Here is a 21,897-nt window from a genome sequence, read left to right as displayed (position 1 = left end):
TATATAACAGAAATGTTAATCTCCTGGTTCGGTATTCAGTTCTACTGCATTAAATGTATTCTTACAATTATCAAGTTTACTACATGGCACATAGACATTTCTATTGGGAAACCTATTATTTGATCATATCAGATTTTGACCATAAATACTGTAATGGAATTCTGTTTTCAAATCTCTCACTGCCACAAAATGACTAATGAGGGTTAATACACCTATGTAGCTTGAGAACCTGAAAAAAACATTCATATAATTTCTGATTTTCAATTTGTAATGCTAACTGAGCTTCCGATTATTTTCCACAGCTTTGTGCAATTAAAAAAAAAAGATTTAAGCTAGAGAACACATAAGTCCAAAATACGCTAAGTAACTTGTAATAAAGAAATTTAATTTTAAATATATGTACTTTAAGCAGCTGTTCTCCTCTTAGGAGAAACTCATTTAGGCTTAAGAGTTACTGGCCGAAGCTATCTTCTTTTCACAGCATATTATAATGTGTGCTATTGGCTTTAATAGTTTGGAAGTACAATTTACATCCTTGTCCATTTAAATATATAAAACTATTTCAAGGGGTAGGGTAGCCAGTTAGAAAAGAAAACAAGACCATTCTCTCACTTCCACTTCCATTTTTCTAATGAAGAAAAACTTATCTTTCCAGCAAAATTCTGGCTCACAATGCTTTAATGAAGCTGTACTTCTGTTAAAAACTGAAGATAAATTCTGTAGATAGTCACTTCAGAGAGATTTTAGCCAGTGAAATGCTTGCTTCCAGCGGAGATACCTGGCTTGTTGCATACATCAGGCTACATTCTTTTGTAGTTTGCAGAGCAGAACCTGATAAGATCAAGAGACAACATAATCCTGGCTAATGCACAGTGACTTTTTATGTACTGTTTGGGATGCAGCTGAACATTAGAAAGACAATCCTTCCACCTGGAGAGGCTTGGGCAGGAGAAGTACCCTCTTGAGGGCTAACGCTGCACCTAAACAGCATAACCAGGTTTTGCCTGCTGAGCGTGTTGAGCCTTCTAGTCATTGCCTAAAAAGAGGGAGCTGTGTATTGGCATCCTACGGCTCCATCATTATCTGCTAGTCAAAACTCTCAGAGCACCATTTGCAAAGCACTGTCATGCACACATCAAAAAACCCCATTTTACTTCCCACATGTGTCAGTTTGAGTTTTATTAGTCAGACATTTAGGCAGAGGCTTCTACAGGCAAAAAGGCCAGGAGGAAAAAGAATGAAAGAAGAGCAGCCCAGTCAAGACAAGATTTGTTGCTAAGGATCTCTGAAGCTACTGCTGCTTTTGACATATCCTGGATGTTACACAGTCCGGGGAGCCTGCAGGCATCTGGGATTGAGATAACTGGGTTCTCACTCGAAAAGTTGACCTTAAGGTGCCTGTGCAGTGCCCAGATTCTTTGACTTATCGAGGAACAAGCACCCACCAGCCACAGGGACGGGGCTGTGGCTGACGGACACCAGGGCTAGTTTCTGCCAACCCTGGCATCACCCCCATGTCCCCTTTAGACCTCAGATTTCTCAGCAACCATGCTCTCCTCAGGCATTTGATGCTCACTGGAGCAAACAACTGAGATAAGGATAAAATCAACTTTGATTGTGCTGCATAGAAAATATACTTCCCTTTAAATTTCCTGCCTGCCTGAGTTATTGGATACACACACAATGCCTGGTCTAATGACTCAATCATGCAAGCCAAGCTACCCAGGATGACCCGCAGAGCCTCTTGCCACAGCCTGACCTGCCTTCTGACAGACTGGTTTGCAATGGTAGAGCTCGCTCCACGCTTTCAAAGAGAATAACCATCATATAAAATGTCACATGAGGTTCTAAACCACTGCTAGTTTGAAATTCCCTTTTTTTTTTTTTCATCCTAGCTAGGCATAGTCCAATACTTCATTATCCTCCTATTATTAGCAAGTTTCAGCTACTCTCTAAACTAAATCTTTCCCGTTTCAGCTGAAACATCCTTGTTATATGCACTATAGTCCTGGAGGATGTTACTACGTATCTCCTTACGCACACATACGTCTGCATTTCACATGCATGCTCACATAAGTTGCCACATCTGCCTTCTAACACAGGCTAACCAGAACCTTTCCCTTGTCTTCAATATTACTTCTTTAGTCATTTTTTTCTGGACTCCTGATCATTCATGCTTCTTTTCTCCCTCCCCACCATTTTTGAAGTGTGGTACCTACTTCAGCTGACGCTTTTTCCCCCCCTGGACAGACCTGAAGGATTACTCTTGTGTCCTACAGCCTCTTTTTCTAATTAGTAAGCCAACAACATTTCCTCAGTGGAAATTAGCATTTCCACAAGGCACTTTTACTTGCCTTCAACATGTAAATTAAGGAACATCAGATCTTTTCCTCAAGGATACTAAATCATTTTAGTAACTAGTTAAGATTAATATCCAGTGTCATGAGTTGTAGATCTCAGTCTGTTTTCTCAGCAAATACACATTTATGATCTAGCCCTACTTGTGTCATCATCTAGCACCCTCCCTTGTTCTGAATACACCCGAAAAACTCATTGACTTTTATTCCAGGAAAAGTCTTCTCGGTATCCCAGCTTGTCCGAGTCACGGCATTAATCCAGCTTGGGAAACTTGTCCCTTTGCTGCTGGGTCTGTCTGTTTTGCAAATAACACACTTCGTTCTTTGGGGTCAAGTGAATTCACAGGTCTGAGCAGGCTGCTGCGAGTCAGAGAGACAGGGACAGGAACATGCTGGGGTAGCTGAGACACTGCTGTGGCCAGGAGGAAGAATGAGAAGTGTTCTGGCAGTGACTGGGGATGATTCAGCTTCTGGTGTGAAAGGGCAGAGGTTCCCACCGAGTTCCCAAAGTGAAGTCAGAGCCTGTCCCATGCCAGAGGCTGGCAAGGAACAGCTGGCAGGGAGCAGATCCTGCCCTCCCCTACGACAAATCCTTCCCTACCTGGTCAACAGGACACATCAGCAAAGAGACAGAAAATGTCACCGCTCCGGGTTAGCAGAGTCACATCTGGCTATAGTGCTGTGAAACTGCGTCTCCTCTGCGACAGCAGAGCCCCATTCACCGAGCAAAGAGCAGCAAGCAGGCACGGACAGCAAAGCAGCAGATATTTGTTTTTAAAGTACAGCTAGCAAATACTTGGAGAAAGTATTCCAGCCTCATTATCTTGTAATAAAATTCGTGTTTCCCTCATATATACTGTCTTACTGTAACATCAATATATCTCGATTAGGTTACAAGGCTGTTGAGATAATTAAATAGTATACATAAATGTGAACTGGCACAGTGGGAAATATACTGCACTGCTGCTTAAATATAGCAGATAAAGCCATGGGAAAGAGGCAACAGAATATAGTGCTGTAAGATTACAGAGATATAAATTCAAGTACTCTGCTGTGGTGCTGCTAGAATATGGGGAGAAAGTTATTAGAAACAAAATGAATTCAGTAGCGCCTTGAACTCACTATCATAGTCTGGGGCAAGTTAATCACTTCATCCTCATCCACTAACACATTTATCCACCTACTAATTCTCCACCTAATTAGAGAGAAATTCAGAGCTCTACTGGTCAGGGAGGCAGGGATTAGGGTTAAGAAAACACTTGTATTTGAAACCCCCTACCTCTGCTGGTTAGTGTGAAAGATCCTATAAGAAACTCCCACCCTAGCTAATCCATGACCCTCAGCAGGGAGGAGTGTTAACAATTTGGTTTAAAACTCACACTCTCAGACAAATGCATCAAAAACGGCTTTTCTTCTTTGATTTATAGGTATTACTTGTTTTTCCAAGCTCCATTAAGGACTCTTCATCATGTACTGCAAGGGGCATTAAGCACTGAAAGTTGTTCCCAGCTCTGTATTATTCAAAGGCAATTTACACTAATTATTGGAGTCCATGGTGTTACCCATACTCATAGAATGATCCATCTCAGCAGGCTAAAGTACTTTTGAAATGTTAATTTATTACTGAGGTATAAAAACGTCCTTACATTAAAGCACAATTCTTTCTTAAATGCCAAGGGGTTTGTATTACTGATATATTACATACTTACTGTTTATCTTAGATACAAGAATAAAGATATAATTTAATTTACTATATAATAGTGCCTATAAAAGCCACTATTAACACAAATTGCACTGCATTTAAACTCAGTTACGACACTGATATTATGCTTGTTTTTCTTGTTTAGTGATTTTTCTCAACACACACGCAAACAGAGCATGCAGGGCTGCTTCATGGAAGCAAGCTTTTCAGACAAACAGCTCAATGGTAAAGTGAAAAAAGTGTTTCAGTGATGAAGTGCTTCACCGATTCCAAAATAATCTCATTCCCATTAAAGTGCAGATATTAGTGTGATATCACTGCTCTGAGGACAAAGAGGGAAAATGCATTCATAAACTGGCATGACAGCGCGCCTGTGTATTGAATGCCAACAAACAAAAACCCGCTACAAGCACCCAGTATTCAGTTAAATTCTGGCACAAAAGTCACTGATTTTAGCAAGGGCAGTGTGGCCAGTGCTGAGCACCCCACCCATATAGGTTTTGTTTTCCTTGGTCGCAACATGTAAAAATACAGCCATGCCAACAAAAATTTATTCGACCTTGTGTTAACAAAAGCCCTTGAACAATCAAGGGGATTATTTCTTAACTGGCTCAACTGACAACTTTTACTTCACTCGAGAAGCCACTGGATTGCACTCAGTGGTAAGAGGAAATCCTGCCTTGGAAGCGTCAGTCTTGGGACGATGCATGAGGCGTCTGTGGCAAATGAAAAAAAAAAGGTCCCTTTGCTTTCCTAAGTCCTCTCCAAGGTCCCAAAGATAGTCCTCACCCATGAAATGTAACTGTCATGAATTAAGACCATCTGCTTCACATCTGAAATATCTGCATAACATCACATAAACAAAGCTTGCCATGATTGGCTCAAATCTTTTTATCCAAAAATTTTTGGCAACCTAGAATTTGTTTGTGTAGCTGAAATACAAAACACAGCTTTGGAATAGCAATACTCCTATTCCCAAACTCTGTCAAGATTTCACATGAACTTGACCCACATTTCATTTACCTCTCCAGGTCTCTGAGCACTGGAGATACCCTTCCTTATACATAGTAGTTCCTGAAATGAAAAGACTTACGAAATAAAGTGTTATGCCAACATAAATCTTGTTTGCCACTAACACAATCTGTTTACCCAAAGAAATCTAAATTCCAGAGCGATGGCTTGGCTTCATAAGCTGGCCAATCCACTGCAGGTACTCAGGAGTCAGACAATTTGCAGAGGAGGCAGGCAATTACATGTGGGAAGTAATGTGCTCACTCGCATGCCTAAATTCCACACACAGGACTATAATTTGCATGCACAACAGTTTGCATACATTAAGGATTTTTTTTTTTTTTTTTTTGGTGCATAAAAGGCCTGGTAGGTGCCAAAGCAATGACTTGTGTACAAACCCACAGTAATCCTACCTGCAAGTCAGACCTTTAGATAAACAAGCTTGACTTATAAAAAGCACCTCTTAAACTATGAAAATCTGCTTTAGAGGAACATATGTTCTCACAAAACGTGTAACTGATCATGAAAATGATTCCCATTACAAAACACAACACCCCACAAATTTCTCCTATAAAATTTATGTCATGAATTAGAAGTGAAGCATACAATTATTTTGCTGCAGAATTTGGAAAAAAATGACACTGATCAGTCATATTTAATCTTCATTTAGTGACAGGCTATGTATTATTTTAGGAATAGGTGGGCACAGTTAATCCTGGACTACTGAGGGCCAGATCACCACAAATTCTTTGGAAAGAAGTCATCCTGGTATAAACAGTCATCTTACAGAATAATCCCATCTATCTGTAACACACTGACTTGTTGGTATGCAGATAAACCTATAGGTTTTTCAAGTTTCTATCTCATTCCTCACTGAAAGTTAGCCAGCCTTTGACAATTTGGACCATCAATTGTCTCTATATAGATGTGACTTCCAGGTCAATCTGATTTCTCTCTTGCTAAGCTAGCCAAGTCCCTGATGGCTGGGAGGAAGGATGGGCGATGCTGATGATGGGCACCTCGGAAGCAGGCATTCAGATGGGCAGCGGTAGCACACGGCAGTTTCAGTTTTAGCTGAAGTCCAACTGGGAAGGAACACACTGAAGCAGAGAATGGAAATATTGTTCCTGCCTGAAAATCTTACTGTATCACAAATTGTTTTGCTTCTGCAGTTTAGTCCAAGCAATTTGTAGGAACTCTGTGTCTCACAGAAACCTATTCAATTCTCTTCAACAATGGAATGGTCTGGGAGATAAATATAGCTCAGGTGTCATTTTAGGCAATGAAATAAATTCCATGCTGCTCCAGACTCATCTTTATGATGTATGTCAGCAATGGCTTAGACTCTTCTGTGGAACACCTTCAAGAAAACAGGGTTCAGGCTAAACAAAAGGGGAAATTCTCCTTATTTCTCAAGAAGGAAAAAGCAGCTTCCCCCAGACCTCAGGTTTATGCACTCACTAAAAGCAGTGGCCCATTAGTTTTCAATGGCCGTGGCTCAGTACAGAGTAAAGATTTCATCATAGGGCCATATGAAACATTTCAGGTTGCTGGAGAGAACAGATACAGATAGCAAGCTCTAACCTAAATTCCTGTCTATCAAATGGCTGCCAGATCTGACTTAATGAATATGTTTTATCTTATTACACAGAAATAATTTTTATAAAGTCATGAGAAAAAAACCTGTTAGCGATCTTACTTGTGTTAATCTAATTTTCAGCCATAGTAACATATTTTATTAAAAGAGTATGTTTGCCTCAGAAAATATCAACAGGTTTGCCTAATAGCATCAAGGCAGATATTCTGTATTTTGTAAATTCATCAGGATATCGCTGTGCTGCCATTCAGATCACATAGCAGCTATGCATTATATATGCAAGACTAGTGGCACCAGGCAGCTCTTTTTCTAATTAATACAAGTCAGAGGAAATTGTTAGGAGGAGGGAAAGAGACCAAAAATGAGAGAAAAGGAGATTTCCACACAATTGCCCATTGCAACATGGAAACTCAGCTCATCTGCATAATATTAATGATATCAAATATGCAAACAGATGTTTCTCTCATTAAATGCTGTATGCAAATAACACAAGGAGGAGTGGTAATGTTGTTTCAGGGTTGAGAGATCACGGGGGGTAATTAAAGGTTAATCCAGTTTTCAGTTCACAGACTCTAAGACATGAGTGGTTGTAAAGAAAAATTGTCACTTAACCTTCAATTCATTATCCACAGTGCATGGATTTTTCTTCTAAAATAACAAAAACATATATGTATTTATCCGCACTCTAGTGCCAAGGTATGGTGTATATTGTTAGAGAAGAACAGAAATTATTTGTTGCTATGAATGCCATTAAGTAGGTGCCGGAATGCATTAATTAGGCAAAGCAGAATTTGATCAGAAGTTCTCAGACCACAATCTAAACGCTGTAATCTCACTAAACATATTTCAATTGCTGAGATGTTGTCAAATGTTAATAGAAAACCATCTGAAGTACTTGTGGAACAAGTCTCCTAAAATAATTAAAAGCCGAATGTTTGAGATGCTGTGCGAGTTTTGCTGTAAGCCCTGTGAGCTGGATGGTACCATGAGTAGCAGGCTGCCAACCGTCACTTTTGCTCGGAGTATCCTGCTGGGCGGATTGAAAGCAGTAAACATTTTAGCACTTAGATCTGAGTTCAACACGCCAGATGAGACATTCCCACTCCTTGCTCATAGGAGAAAATAAAGTGATAAGTGTCTGCACTGCAGTCTAGCCATGTTCTTCAGCAGCAAGGTTTTGTGCTGAGGGAAAGGCAAGGCCAGTGTGAACTACAGCAGCCACAGGTGGGAAGAAGTAGAAAGAAGCAAAGAAATACCTTGATTTGTGCAACCCTCTCTATATAATATCGGGGTGAAAATCGATGTGGGCCTGGGATAGCAGGAGTGAGAAATCAAAGAGGAGATGACAGTTGGCTCCGTTTGGCCTTGGATCCAGGGACCATGCTCTGCTTCCAAGACTACATGGCACCTTTGGATATTTTGGTGTTTAACTTAAAAATCTGCTTCCAGAAGTCTTGCAAATTATTCCCTTTAAATACAGAACAAGGGCTTATGTGTGTCTCTCCAGTGTGTCTCCCACCATCTGGTGGTCCCCACTGTCTCTCTCACTCCTCCCCCAGTAACACACACCACTAGACCTTCCATCTGTGCCTCACCAATTCTTTGGGTTTGAAAACCAGTTTCCTTCCCTTCTGGCCTCTGAAGTTCCCATTTGCGCAGTATATCGCTTTTGAGCCTCACACTCAAAGAACCATGACCACATCAGCCTAGCTTCAAAATTTACCTTGGTTTCCTGGGCAGAAGAGCTCAGATTTGGCCCAATAGCTTTCAAACAGCACTGAGTATGACATACCCTCAACTTAAGCAATCATGACTGTTCTAGCTCTAGAATTTCATTACGGAATTTAGTTTTAAAATTTCTTGTTAATTGAGAGTACAAAAAAAAAGACATTTAAAGTGTATTATATGAGATGAAAATCATCAAACTTACATATCTCTGTCAGCATTCATGTGGCATCCTGTGGCATAAACCCTCCTTCATAAAAATCCCCCTTCTCAATGATTTTCACAGCTATTTACAGCCTGCTTCCATTTGAAAAAGGTCTGATACCCAAGAAAAAACAACCTGTGAAAAATATCGTTTTTTCTGAAGTCAAACACTGCAGAAGGATTTTACTATACTTTATTTCGTCTTGAATCGCTGCAGTGAAATAGAAGCATTATCTTCCTTGCCTTCAGTGCACAAGGGCCGTACTTTCCCTTGGACAGTACAGTTTGTAAGGTTTGCTGGAAGCTAGCTGCAAATTTTTGGGCAACACAGCAGAAACGGTGCACAGGGGGAAAACCCACCTTTCAACCTGGCTGAGCTGGAGGCCTGGCTGCTTACAGCTGCACATCCTTTCCTGTGGCCACCACCCCACTTCCGCAGCAGACCGGCAGCTGCTACCCCTTCTGAGCTGCCTTAATAAAGAGCTGAGGATTAATTACCCTCTTGTGAGAGAACCCCCTCTGGCGCAGTGGGTTCTGGGGCACCCCGGGGTAAGGGGAGCGCAGGGCAGGATGCGGCACAGGCATAAAGGAGCAGCGGCCGGCAGGTGCAGGAGTCCCGCGGGGGCCTGTTACAGGCTGATAGCATTGAAGCAGCCTTCAGCCCCCGGCTTTGATCACTTCAGCACAAAGGTGGCTTCCGCGCCTTCCCCGTCGCCTTCATTCCTTGCTCAGCGTCAGGACTTGGAGAAACAAATCCGAGTGGAAATCTCCCAGTCACTTATCTCCAGACCCCATCAGAAAAGGGGCCTGTCAAAATCTCATCTCTGGCTTATCGCCCCCAAGTGCTGTTAAAGCCTTCCGTCTTTGCGAGCAGGCGAAGATTTAAAGTTGTTCGCTGAAGTCTGAACGAGTTCTGGTAAACGCCACCTGATCCCTATTAAAGCAGATTACAAGTATCCCCTTGAAATGTCACCAAGCATTTACAGGGGGATCCATAAAAAAAAAAAAAAAAGAGTGCCATAAAATTTTTCCTTATCATGCTCAAAATGTACTTTCAGGGGAAGTGAACGCAGGTAACCATGCAAGCAAATGGGGCCGTTGAGGATTTGGTCCAAAGCTCACAAGAGCGTAAGAAAAAGTCTAATGTATTTAGTGGGTAAATGGATGCATGAACCCTGAACACCGACCTCTTGGGTGCACTCACACACGCACGTGTGCGCACGTGGGTCCCGACGACTGGAAACACATTCCTACATCTCCGGTTACCTGGGAGAACGTTTGGCTGAAGGACGTAAACCCTGGGATTTTGGCATACGCAAAGAGAATAAATAGGTATTACAATCTATTTATCATGAGCACAATTTTGAACGTCTAATTGCTGCAGTTTGTTAGAGGAACAAAAAGATCTTCCCTGGCTTCAGCCATATCCAAGGGGATTAATTTGTCACTCTTCACAAACAACTCATTGGAGGAATACCCTCTTTGATTCTTTATTCTCACATTAATTAGGAGTAATAAGTACACTAGATACACTTGGTACGTAAAAAATTAGTAGAAATAAAACTGCCACACATCTCAAGAGGGCAGCGAAGATCTGGCTGTGTGGGGTGGCAGCCCCGAAAGCGAATCCCGTTAGCGGGACTGCCCTGCCACGCCGGGCCGGAGCGGGGCACTGGCCTGCGCCACTCCCGGAGCCTCGGGCCTGCAGGGAGGTCCCGGGGCCGAGGCCGCTCCGCTGCCGCCGCCGCCCGTCCCTCTCCGCCGCCTCCTCAGCGGCCGCAGGCGCGCGCCCCCTACGGCCCGCGGCGGGAATCGCAGCGGCCGCCCGCGGCGGCCCCGTCCCGCCCGCCGGGCCCGGCCAGGCCCTGAGGAGCGGCGTGCGGGCACAGGTGACTCCCGCCCCGTCCCTTCCAGCACAGGCAGGGCCGGCCCATCTCACCTGTAACGGCCTCAGCACGGCGTCCTTGCAAGTCCTCATGAGGCGCCAGAAGGCACCTGTCCAAAGGGGCTTGGGGGACTGCAGGAGGCACGCGTGGCCATGAGCGGGGCCTGGCTGGTCTCGTCACCCTGTTTTAAGGCACATAGGGTGTCCTGCGGGAAGCCCACAGGTGCCACATAATCCATGTTGTACCTCCCATTCTGTGGTCCTCTGTGGTGGCTTTGCTCCTGTCTGCAGTTTCCCTCATTTACTGTCCCGTTTCCCTCAGTTATTTCCCTCCATCCAGTGAAGGAGCACAGGGGGAAAAAAAAGAAAAAGCATTTTGTGTTGAAAGACAGAGTAAAAGTCAACTTGATCCTTATTCAAAAAACACTGAAAGAGAGGGTGACTGAAAATTTCTTCTCCAGAGAATAATTCTGACAGTATTGAACCAAATCCTGTATTTCTGTCGTTGGGTTTTCAAGTGGGAAACTTCCTCGATGCTTTGGGTATCTCAGAGTCCCTCTACTAAGCAGTTTCTCTCACTTGAGGACAACCTTTCTGTCAGCGGGACCGCTCACCTGCACATAGCCGTCCCGAGCTCCGGGGTGGCCCCGCTCCCCCGGCCCAGCCAGGCAGCACCCCTGCCCATGGGAGAAGGCCAGAGGAGCACGGGGATGCCGGATTTCCAGTGCTGACACCTCCACCCTTCATCGTGTCCCGAAACCACGTGGCTTGAGAGGCGGCAGCCTTTATTGCCTGCTTGTTTGAGGTAATTACTACATGTATTTCCTCCCTGCTGGTTCTGCTGAAGCAGAAAAGGCTTGGCCTTCGCTATACATAATGAATAAAAAAAAAATCTGGTTTATAAACACCACTTTTTCTATACTTTCAAAGGCAGGTTGTAGGGTGAGAGTCAGGAGAATGGTCCCTATTTGGCAAGGCAGCTAATAATGGCGAAGTTGCTGGAGGGAAATCTCTTGTCGAGTCTCCCTGAGCTGGAAGGATGCAGAGCATTCTTTGTTCCCTTGGTAGTAAACAATATACCTTTAAAGATGCTCCACTGTCCCCACCACTCACTCTCCTATAGCATATTAAAACACCCTCAAAATATAAAGCAGCCCAATTGAGTGTAAAGAGTGGATTTAATTTCAGAGAGGGTGGGAATTTGTGACTTTTAAAAGACACTTAGTGTTAATTAAAATCTATGCAACCCAAAGAGATATATGGCACTGTTTTTCAAAGAGGGATGAAGTCAATCTGATTAGCAAGTGATTTATTACCATGTTAAAATACACTTTTTGATTTTTAAGATTCAGTGCTTAGTACTGATGGAAAACAATTGTTTGTGCTCCATATAGCAAAGAAGGTTCAAGTGACTTTAAAATACAAAAAACCCCCATGATATACTAAAAAATAAACATTTATGTTTTACAGGGAAATCTTAAAAATAAAACTTTTTTTAGAAGTAGATAGTGGAGGAAAACATATAAGCAATACAGAAATTCTCCATGTAAAATCTACCTTGCAGTCAGCAGTGTGTTGATTTGAAATGCCTTGCCTTTCTAACTGTTCCCCTCCTCCTAATAAGCACTGCATCCAATTTGTATGTTATTCTGATGAAATGGTTTAGGCGAGAGAAAATGAGTAGTTTGAAAAATAAAGTTCTACAGAAGAAATGAAGTGCTATCATTGAAATCTTTATTTATGTGAAAAGAAAGGGCTAAAACATTACCTCAGAATTCAAGATTACAACATCAGTAGGATATAAAGTAAATCCATTCTAGTAGTGAAACATCAGAAACCATAATCCTTTTTCAAAGACCTTTTGTTATTTTAATGTCTGACAAATTATGCTTTTTTAAAAGAAGAAAAACACTTAGATTTAAGAGGTTTCTTTTACTTCAGTAAAAGTAGTTTCACTATTTAAAAGTTTTAATTTTCTGTAACCAATAGTATTTACTATGCTGGCTAAGTATTAACACAAGAGTAAGGTTATTTTAGCCTCAATAGGACCGAGTACAAAGTTGCCACCAAGGACTTTTGCATCAAGTTGTTATGGCAACTTAGTGTTCTAAAAAGTATTAAGTTTTAGCAATGGGTTTTGTTTTGTTAATTTGGCTGCTTTTCCTTCAAGTTTTGAAGTTGTTCAGTGTTATAAAAATGTTACATCATTATCATTCAAATGACAGGAGGTCTCAGCACATATTTAAAACTTGTTTCTGTTGCAAGACATTCCAGGATGATGTCCAAGGACCCCCATCCCTGCCTTTAGGGGCAATGCCCCTGACCTCAGTATGAGTGTAGGAGTCATTCCAGTGTTCCTAGCACTAAGAAACAAGGACAAAAGGAAACAAACTACATATTTACCTCCAACATACTAGAGGCAAGATGGGACGGATCAAGGGATGGAAGAAGGGACCTTTCTGTTGTGCATGCAGCATCTCTCTTTCATGTTGAAAAGCATCAGGAACAGGATCTTTATTGGTATTCTTGACCCTTGACACCACATGAAGAACTGGAAGGGTGAAATAAGCTCCTGAGGGCTCTGCAGCCAAAGGGAAGTTTTTGACTGGTGCACACGTGGCAGGAAATTGTTCCAAAAAAGCCCATTTCAGGTCCTGTGCTACAGGTAGGGAAGAAACAGAATTATGGGCTTAAAAACCCATAATGGACAAGAGCTCAGGATCACAGATTGTCACAAGCCATTCTCAACAGCCCTCCTCAAACGTCCCCAATGTGGCAAGTTCCAGCTCTGAAGGCCCTCAGTTCTCTAACCCTACCCCTGACCCTACTTCAGAGCACAGCCTCTCCCTTCTCCAAATGAGCTACGGCTTCATCCTGATGCCAGCGCTTGTTCCACCTTGTCAGTTTGGGCAGGGGAGCACTGGGGCAGTGCCCAAATGAGTGGGAACAGTCAGTTGTGCAAACTGAGCAGAGTGTCCTGGGCTGACTTCCCCGGGCAGCCTCATGGGTGGACAGCCAGATATCTCTGCCGGCTTCATCTCAGCCCTGGTTTGGGGGCTTGAATGTGTGTGGTAGAAGAGGGGAAAATAAAAGACTGAAGGAACTGTGTCTCTCATGAAAAGGAGCCCCTTTTTCCCCATAATGACTAATTTTCAGAGTTTTTTCATGAAGCTGGAAACTATGGGGAGATTGTGTTGTTTTTATCAGCATTTTGGCTTATTGTTTTTCCTCACCAGTTCTCTCAACTCTTTCCTCTCTTACGTTTCCTACTAGCCTCCTTTTGAATAGAAAGATGGATGGAAACAAACTGGGGAAATTGAAAGGGAAAACAAAAATTTCAAAAATAAAAAATTGACATCCATGTGCTCATAACAGATTTAGAAGGTAACAGAATTATTTTTAAAATTGGAAATTGTTTTGACATTTAAAACAATATTTTCTTTCTTTTGTGGAAGGAGATCAATCCATTAAATACACTGTAGTCATTTCCCTAGAAGGCAAACAAAACAAGAAGCTTTGTCTACCAACTTCTGCCAAAGACTTCTTGATGAACTTGGGCAAATAATTTCATTTGCCAGTTTCTCAGTGCGCTGTTTGTACAATGAGAACAATACTACTTCCTTTTTCTCATCCTTTGTCTTGTTTGTTGAGATAGTCACTACTCCAGGGAGTACACAATCTCTAATTATGAGCAACTAGCATAATAGCACCCTGATCTCTAGGACCTACCGCGATACAAAGAACTAATAATCATCACAAGTCTTCTGTTCTGATGCATGATCTGCAAGAGCTATGAATACTAACATATGCTGGAAAGTTCTGTTTAATTTAATGTCTTTGAAAGAAAATAAAAGCCTATTTTTCCCATTGCTGCCATTTATACAGGCTCTTACTTTCCAGGAAGCTTCTGCCTTTACATGTCTTCCTTCCCCTTTTCAAAACAGAAATAAAAGTCGTGCTAAATAAAATAAAGAGTATGAATGGCCAGTCTTTTCCTTCCTACCAGTTATTGTCACCCAGAAACATGAAGCAAAGGATGTCTACGTTATCATTTAGTTTCACAGAGATCTGCAGAGATCTGCCAGCTGCTGGCCATATGCTTAATCCTAAAAGGAATTATCTATGCTCTGTGTTGCCTGTACATGTCTGATTCCCTGTTTATGTATTTTTACTTGATTATAGTATATTATAAATCCAGCTAGCTTAACTTTTATGGTTAGAATCCAAATCCTCCAGTTTTTGAGGGTGTTTTTTTATTCAAATGAAATTCCACTGCCATTGTGGAAAATTAATGCAGCAACAAATGGGATGAAAACACCAAGATTTCATACAAATGAATCCAACACAAAACAAAAAGTTTATGGCATTTAATTTACAATGACATCCCTCCTTTAGAGTTTGTTTTTTAATGATCTGATAGTATTTCACAGCAGACAGAATTTCCCGTTGGCTTCCATGGCCCTGTCCAGAAACTCTGTCCACCAAGTGATTCATATGGTTTCCACCACGGAGATCCCTGGCCACCCTGGCCATCACAAGGGTGGGAATGTTCCTTCTCTCTCCTCGCCACCCCTTACACGAGGGGACTGGGAAGCAGGGAATGGTGAAGTGAATTGCTCACAGTCAGAGGAAATAGCCAACCTGGGAATTGAGTTCCAGTTGCTCAACTCCCTCTAGCAGGAGCCAAACCACAGGCTATTGTTTGCTATTGCAGGCTGCAGACATCTCCAGATATTTGAAGTCAGATTTTATGAGTGGTCCCGCTATACACATACCCATGTTAAAATGATACAACACAGTACGACACCAAGGAAGGTTTTTATACTTCTAGGCCACAGTAAATCTTTACCACAAAAGCATTGTAAAATGCCTTTTACGTAGCAGGCTTATTTTTCAGAATGCAGGAACATATCCCTTGGGGATGCAGATTGTTTCCTTAGGACTCAACTTAAACATTCCCATGTGGTAAAATGAAGTAGGAGGATCCAGTGAAAGGAGCTCTCACTTCTCATTTAATTTACTACCTAATACTCAGCAGCCCAAGATTTATAAGACACTACAGAACTGTCTACATGTTTCCCCTTGTGGCAGATAGCAGATAACTGTTAATAGACTTGCTTAGAAAGTTTATTTAAAGGAAGAACTTAACTGTATTATTTTTCATGGAGGTGTGAACATTGCTTAAGGAGCTTAAGTCTCCATGTATAAGTATTATCAGATAGGTTCATGAGGATGCTAATGTGCATTAATAGGAAACTCCAAAACCAGCTTTCACTGGTATATGTAGATAGGGCCATTTGTAAATAATGCCCTTTCTGATATTGCAGAGTTCTGGGATTGCTGAATATATTATTATTTCCAAGTACAATAATATTAACCCATAATAAACACCCTCTCTATCCTCTTTCTGCAGCTCCTGTAAACCCAACAATAAAACCACTCATGCAGAATTCAGTCTTCTCTACAGCCACATCTGGCACCTGCCTCAGTAAGATTTTGTCCGCCCTTCTAGACAGGACCATGCAGCCGTTGTGGGAAAGCGAAGGTACTGGAGGGGCTCCAAAACTATTCTCATTTTCACTTGTCAGATGTACCCATGTACTTTGAAACACTGTCCTGGTCCTAACTTAAATCTGTACTGCTCCCTGTAAGAAGCATCAAGGAGCTCATTGGGTGGGACTGGGCTCTAGGTTTCTAACTCAGCACTTTCCAGGATTTAACCCGTATTGCACATGCTGTGTGGCGATGAAAATGTGATTAAAGGAGCATATATTACATTATGTCCAGCTTTAGAGAAATATTTTAATGGAATGAAGAAAGAGCCATACATTTTCTTTTTTTGGTTGAGATGTAAGCTTCACCTTCTGGTATTTACAACCTAAAGCCCTCCAATATTGGGTTAGTTAATAGGATCCAGACAATGAAGCTGACTACAGGGAAAAGCAAGAGACTATTTCAGTTTCACCAGCCAAGGAGAAGAAAAGACCCTGCTTGATAAATGGTGAGAAGTATATTAGATGTTAAAAAATATTTCATTTTTAATAATCCTAGGTGTTACTGACAACCCAGGTAAAGAGCAAAGTTCATTTCTTCAAAATATATTTAATCTGACAGTATCCCTTTAATTAAGTAGCAATTTAGATTTTCCTCTCCTCCATATACAAAGCTTTAATGAAACATGAAAGCCACAAAAGAAATTTGTGTGTGTTTCATGGCAAGGCGTGAGCAATGATTTTCTGTTTAAATTCACAGACAGTAGCTATACAAATAACATTTAATATTTGTCGGAAGTATTATCTGCCTTTTTCCCTCACAGCATTACATTACTAAGGTAATAAGTACATGAGAATACATGATTTCCTGGCTACTGTATTGAATATGCACCTTTAAACAAAGTTAGACTTGCGAATTTACCCATATCTTAAAATGCTAATCTAACACTAATTAAAAGGCCAGTGAATACGCTTTGATGGATTCTAGTTCATAGAATATGACAAATGAATTCAGATGGCATGCACAACTGCAGCAGAATTACAATATCGGAGCTGCAGCAAGCTGAGGGAAGCCAGGCAAGCAGTTCTCTGCACTGGTACAGGGGCAGGGAAGAGGGAGAGCTGGAGCTTGCCACGGCTTCTGTGGGTGCTGCCATCCTCTCAAGGTGTGGTCAGCCACAGTCTTTGTTTCCCATTTCATAGCTGCTTTCCAGGCTATGCTGAAGCAAGAGTTTGGCTCCTTCTGCATCCCACCCATCCTCCCTGTAATATATACATATATATAACCTTCCTGCTTTTCACTGTGCAGTATCTAGTTCTTAGAAGGGACAACAGCCACCCTGGGGAGGAAAAGTCAGATTGTAGCATTTCCTTTTTCCCACAAAACCAGGTCATTTCATAGGCTTCTTCAATCCCTTAAGCCCTATACCTATATATTGTTAAAGAAGCGATATCTATCTAATCTATATATCTATCCTAATATCTAATCTAAATCTCCCCACCTTCAGCTTAAGGCCATTCTCCCTTGTCCTATCGCTCCATGCCCTTGTAAACAGTCCCCTTCCAGCTTTCTTGGGTTCTCCGTATAGGTTACAGTTGAACTTTGTGCATCCCATCTGTGATAAGATAGAAAGCAACCAGCCTCTCACCACGGACTAGCTTTTCACCAAAGTCGTCATCAGAATAAAGATTTAATTTATTTCTACCAAATTTGGACTACAGTCTGGAGGACACTCTTCTCTCAGCTGAGGAAATATTCCAGCCACTGAGGCACCGGGTATCCCGGGATTGACTGATCCTCCCTAAAAGTGTCATGTCAGTTTGTATAAATAATTAAATTTCCACTGGATCAAAAAGAGAGTGCCTGTACTTGGGGGTTAATGCACAAGTTCATTCATAGCCTCCCTGTGAGGCAGTGTCAAAGTTTGAGTGACTTTTTATATACCCTCTGGCAAAAACAGAGACTGGAACTGAGTAGTGTCTTTTAAAAGATCAGTAGCATTTTAACAGTGGGCTCTGGGATGGCTCTGCACGTTTAAAAATCTGGCTTGGAGCACTTTTTCCAGGGTCTCACAGTGAATGAAATGGTGCCAGTGCTGGATATTGAACTATGATCTTCTGCAGAATGTCTATCCAGATTTTTGCAAACAAGGCTTAGAGACTCTCAGAAGGTTTAATAGAGTGGACATAGCATGGCACTAATAGAGCTGCACAGATTGGGGATTGGAGCTGGCTGGTTGCTGGCCAGCTTGGATTGAGGACAGGATGATCTTTGTCCGGCCTGCAAAAGACCATGGAAAAAGATCCAGAATCCCAATCCATGCCTTAAAAACAAGATCAGACTGTCCTTTCAAGGGGGTGGGGGAGAGAGTTTTTTCCAGATTGGTCTTTTTCCTTTGTGAGGGTGGATCTTATTATGAGTACAGCTGAATTCCTAGATGAAGAAAATTCTCCCCCTCACAAGTTCTGCTTGATCTTACTATCACAAACTGTGTATACACCCCTAATATGTTCCTTGACTGCCACTTCTATGTTCCCCTGCTCTTCCATCAGAGATAAATAAACCAAAGACAGCATGATGCCTGTTATCTAAAAAGATTCAGGTAGAGCAAGTATCATAGCACAATCAGGGTACTTGAAAATTGTATTTTCGTGGAAAGTACTTTTACTTGCCTTCTTGGATCATACACAGAGGAAGTCCAAGGTCTAGGGGGAGAAAATAACTCTTAGTAACAGAATGTTTGAACATTCATACAGGATTAATTACTTGTTTTATTTTTTCTTTAATTTTAAATGATTGTACTGCTAGCAAAAGTAAAAAGTAAAGACTCTGATCTATGCCAGGCACTTAGTACATGCAAATACTCTGCAAGTTTTTTCTATCTTGAAGAATTTCAGCATAGACTATAAAGGCAAAGTGGACTGAACTGATCCCTGGAGAAAACATGTGCAACTCCACTTATATAAAAAGACTGCTTGCTTCAATAGATCTGTACCCGTTTATCCTCAGGATGAATTCACACATTTTTTCTATTATTAGATGGACATCCTATTTCTAATGGACTCTATGTGATCTAAGCACTTCCACTTCTTTTTTCTGTAAGTAAAATTCTGTGCTTATATGATGGATTGCAATTGCTGAGCAGTGTTGTAAATATCAATTGAGGTACATTAGCATTTGCAATGCCATTATGCTAAATCTGAAATACTGGGCTATATAAAAAATTTCAAATAAGGCTTCTGTTCAGTCTTGGTATAGCAAATCCTTTGTCTGTGGCATATTGCACCAGCAAATTAGTGCCACAAGGATTATACAGCTCTTGAAATGTCATCAAAATGGATGAATTTCACAACAAATAAATAACATGGGAAGAAATGTGAATTTCTAACAATTATTCCCAAAAAAACTATTTCAACAAAATTTTGCATCCTAGATGCAATTATGGCTCATAAATTTCTAGTTAACATTTAGTTACGACAATAATTAATTCAACTGAAAATACTCAATCTGGGACAAAGGCATATTATGTAAGACCTGAGGGTTATGAGCAATGGAAAATAGTTGCTTATAACAGATTACTTGTGAATCACAAGGGTTGCTGCCAGGTTCTCACTGTATAAAAATCAAATATCAGGTTGCCTGTGCTTGGTTATGATTAATGTGAGATCAGGTCTCTGTACCCTGTGAGTCATATTCTCCACAGCCTTGGCCAACTTTCCTAACCTGTCTGTGCTCTTATTGAGAAAAAAAATAAGTGTATTTAACCTAATACTTGGGCCCTTGCAAGTCAGCAGCCCTATCTCTGAGGTCTGTGCATGGTCAGTGGGATAGGAATGAACAGCCTTTGACTAAGGGGCAATACAACTCAAGCTGTATTTTGTTCCCATCCGTGCAAGCAGTACGTGTTCTGTCTACACCAGGGGGAGCTCAGACACGACAAGCAGAGGTTACACTATAGCCTTATTTTCCATATGGCATGACCACAGGGAGACATTTTCAGAAGGCTTCAGGATTACAGAAACATTCTCACTAGATTACACTAACTGATGACCTGATCAGTTTGTATAATCCATGAACTTCCTCCTCCTAAACTAAGGAATTCTGTTGATGAAGGTGTGCACGCTCCCAACTAGCACTGAAAATGTGTAGTATGTGGTCTATTTGGTAGTTTTTCCAGTTCTTAGCAGTCCATCTACGGCATTAGGGATGGTGATTGGTACACCACCACTAGCAGTCATCTGGTTATCTTATGTGAGGGCAATGAAAGGGACAGGCGAGCTGCGATAAGCTCTCACCAAACACCACAAAAACATTTCTGGGAAGGTCTTTTTTGTGCTTACAGCAGTAGTTGTGTTGAATTTTAGCTCACATGCTGAAATATAAACAATATCCAGGCAGTCTTGAGTTGTTTAGCACCTCCCTGTACCTAAATAACAGCAAGTCATGCACTCAACTTGTGTAAACCAAAAAAACATCTGTTTTTTAATAGGCAGAAACTCCATTGACATCAGTGGACCCGGAAGAGTTTCCACCAACCATTTTCCTTCCTTTATCTTTGGTCCTCCAGCTGTTTCTGCTCTCAATTCCATTTCTAGGGTTTCTTCCCACCCCCACCCCCCCACCTTCAATATACCCTTTTCCTTGCATCAGAGTAGGGTCTGAAGCCTGGACACCTCACAACACTCCCTTGTGGTTATTAGTTAAAAACTCTGCAACCTGTTCCACTTCACCTTACTCAAGACTCTAAGAAAGCCAATATTCCAGAAGCCTCAGAGCTAAGGTCCCGATCTTTTGATGGAGCCCATTAAATCCACTGGGAATCACATTTTGAGGATCTGTAAATATCTGATAGAACTCTGGCAACAGGCAGGTGCTAAGACCAATGAATATTAATGCAGAAGAACAGAGCTCAGGCACCTGCAAGGCAGTTAACACGCAGGAGAACTCTTTCTGCACAGGCTGTGCCAGCATTTAAGTGCTAGATTATGTTCAGCAGCACCAAACACAGCAGTTTCTCCACCTAACAGCTGCCCTCAGAGTTTAAAGATTTATACACCTTTCTCCACTCACCATTGAAATAGGAGCTAATATCCATTCCTCTTAGCAAATGCAGGTCCATGTCTCCAGTCTAGTTTGTTTTCATACAAATTTTGTCACCCTTATTTGTTCCAGTGCGACCAGTTTTGGAGCAAGACTCTTCTTGATTAAGGGCAGCAGAATATGATCCCCGGAGATTAGTCTGTGGCTAAATTCTGCCACTTTCATGATGAAAGAATCTGGCAATATATTCCTAGAGCATTGGCTTTTCAAATTAATCAGAAATAAAGAAAATTAATTACATCGAGTAATTCTATGCTTCAAATCCATAATTATATTTAACAACACAACCCAGCATTATCATCAGCTATGAAAATCAATGAAGGTTGATTCCAATGGAAGTGCTATCAGACTAAAACTGAGCATGGGGTCAAGTACCATACGAGCTGAGATAATGTCAGTATTAGAGGTTTATTCCCTCCCTCTTTCCTCTTCCACAAGAACCTCATCCTTCCTTTTGCTCCCACCTCCCTTCCCCATCCTGCCACTCCCCCGATTAGCCCTATACAACCATTTGTGGAGTTGCACACTAAACTGGATCAGTGAAAGGCACTACTCTAAGACACTTTTTCCTTTAGGAAGAAGAGATTGGAAAGGAAGAAGCAACTGCTCACACACACCAGACATGGGTAACCTGAAGTCCTGACCCCACTGGCAGGCAGTCCACTCCAGACTGCAAGATGGGACACAGATTTTTTAAAAATCCTGCTAAAGGCATGGCGCAAAACAGCAGCGCCATGGAGCTTGGAAAAATGCGCTGTTGCTTGACAAAGCGCACCCAAATTCTTTAAAAATTAGTGACCTAAAGCAAAGCTTATTTTAAAAT

The sequence above is a fragment of the Balearica regulorum genome, chromosome 7 (assembly GCF_011004875.1).
Source record: "Balearica regulorum gibbericeps isolate bBalReg1 chromosome 7, bBalReg1.pri, whole genome shotgun sequence".
NCBI classification, from domain to species: domain Eukaryota; kingdom Metazoa; phylum Chordata; class Aves; order Gruiformes; family Gruidae; genus Balearica; species Balearica regulorum.
Note: the sequence above shows the minus strand (reverse complement) of the source record.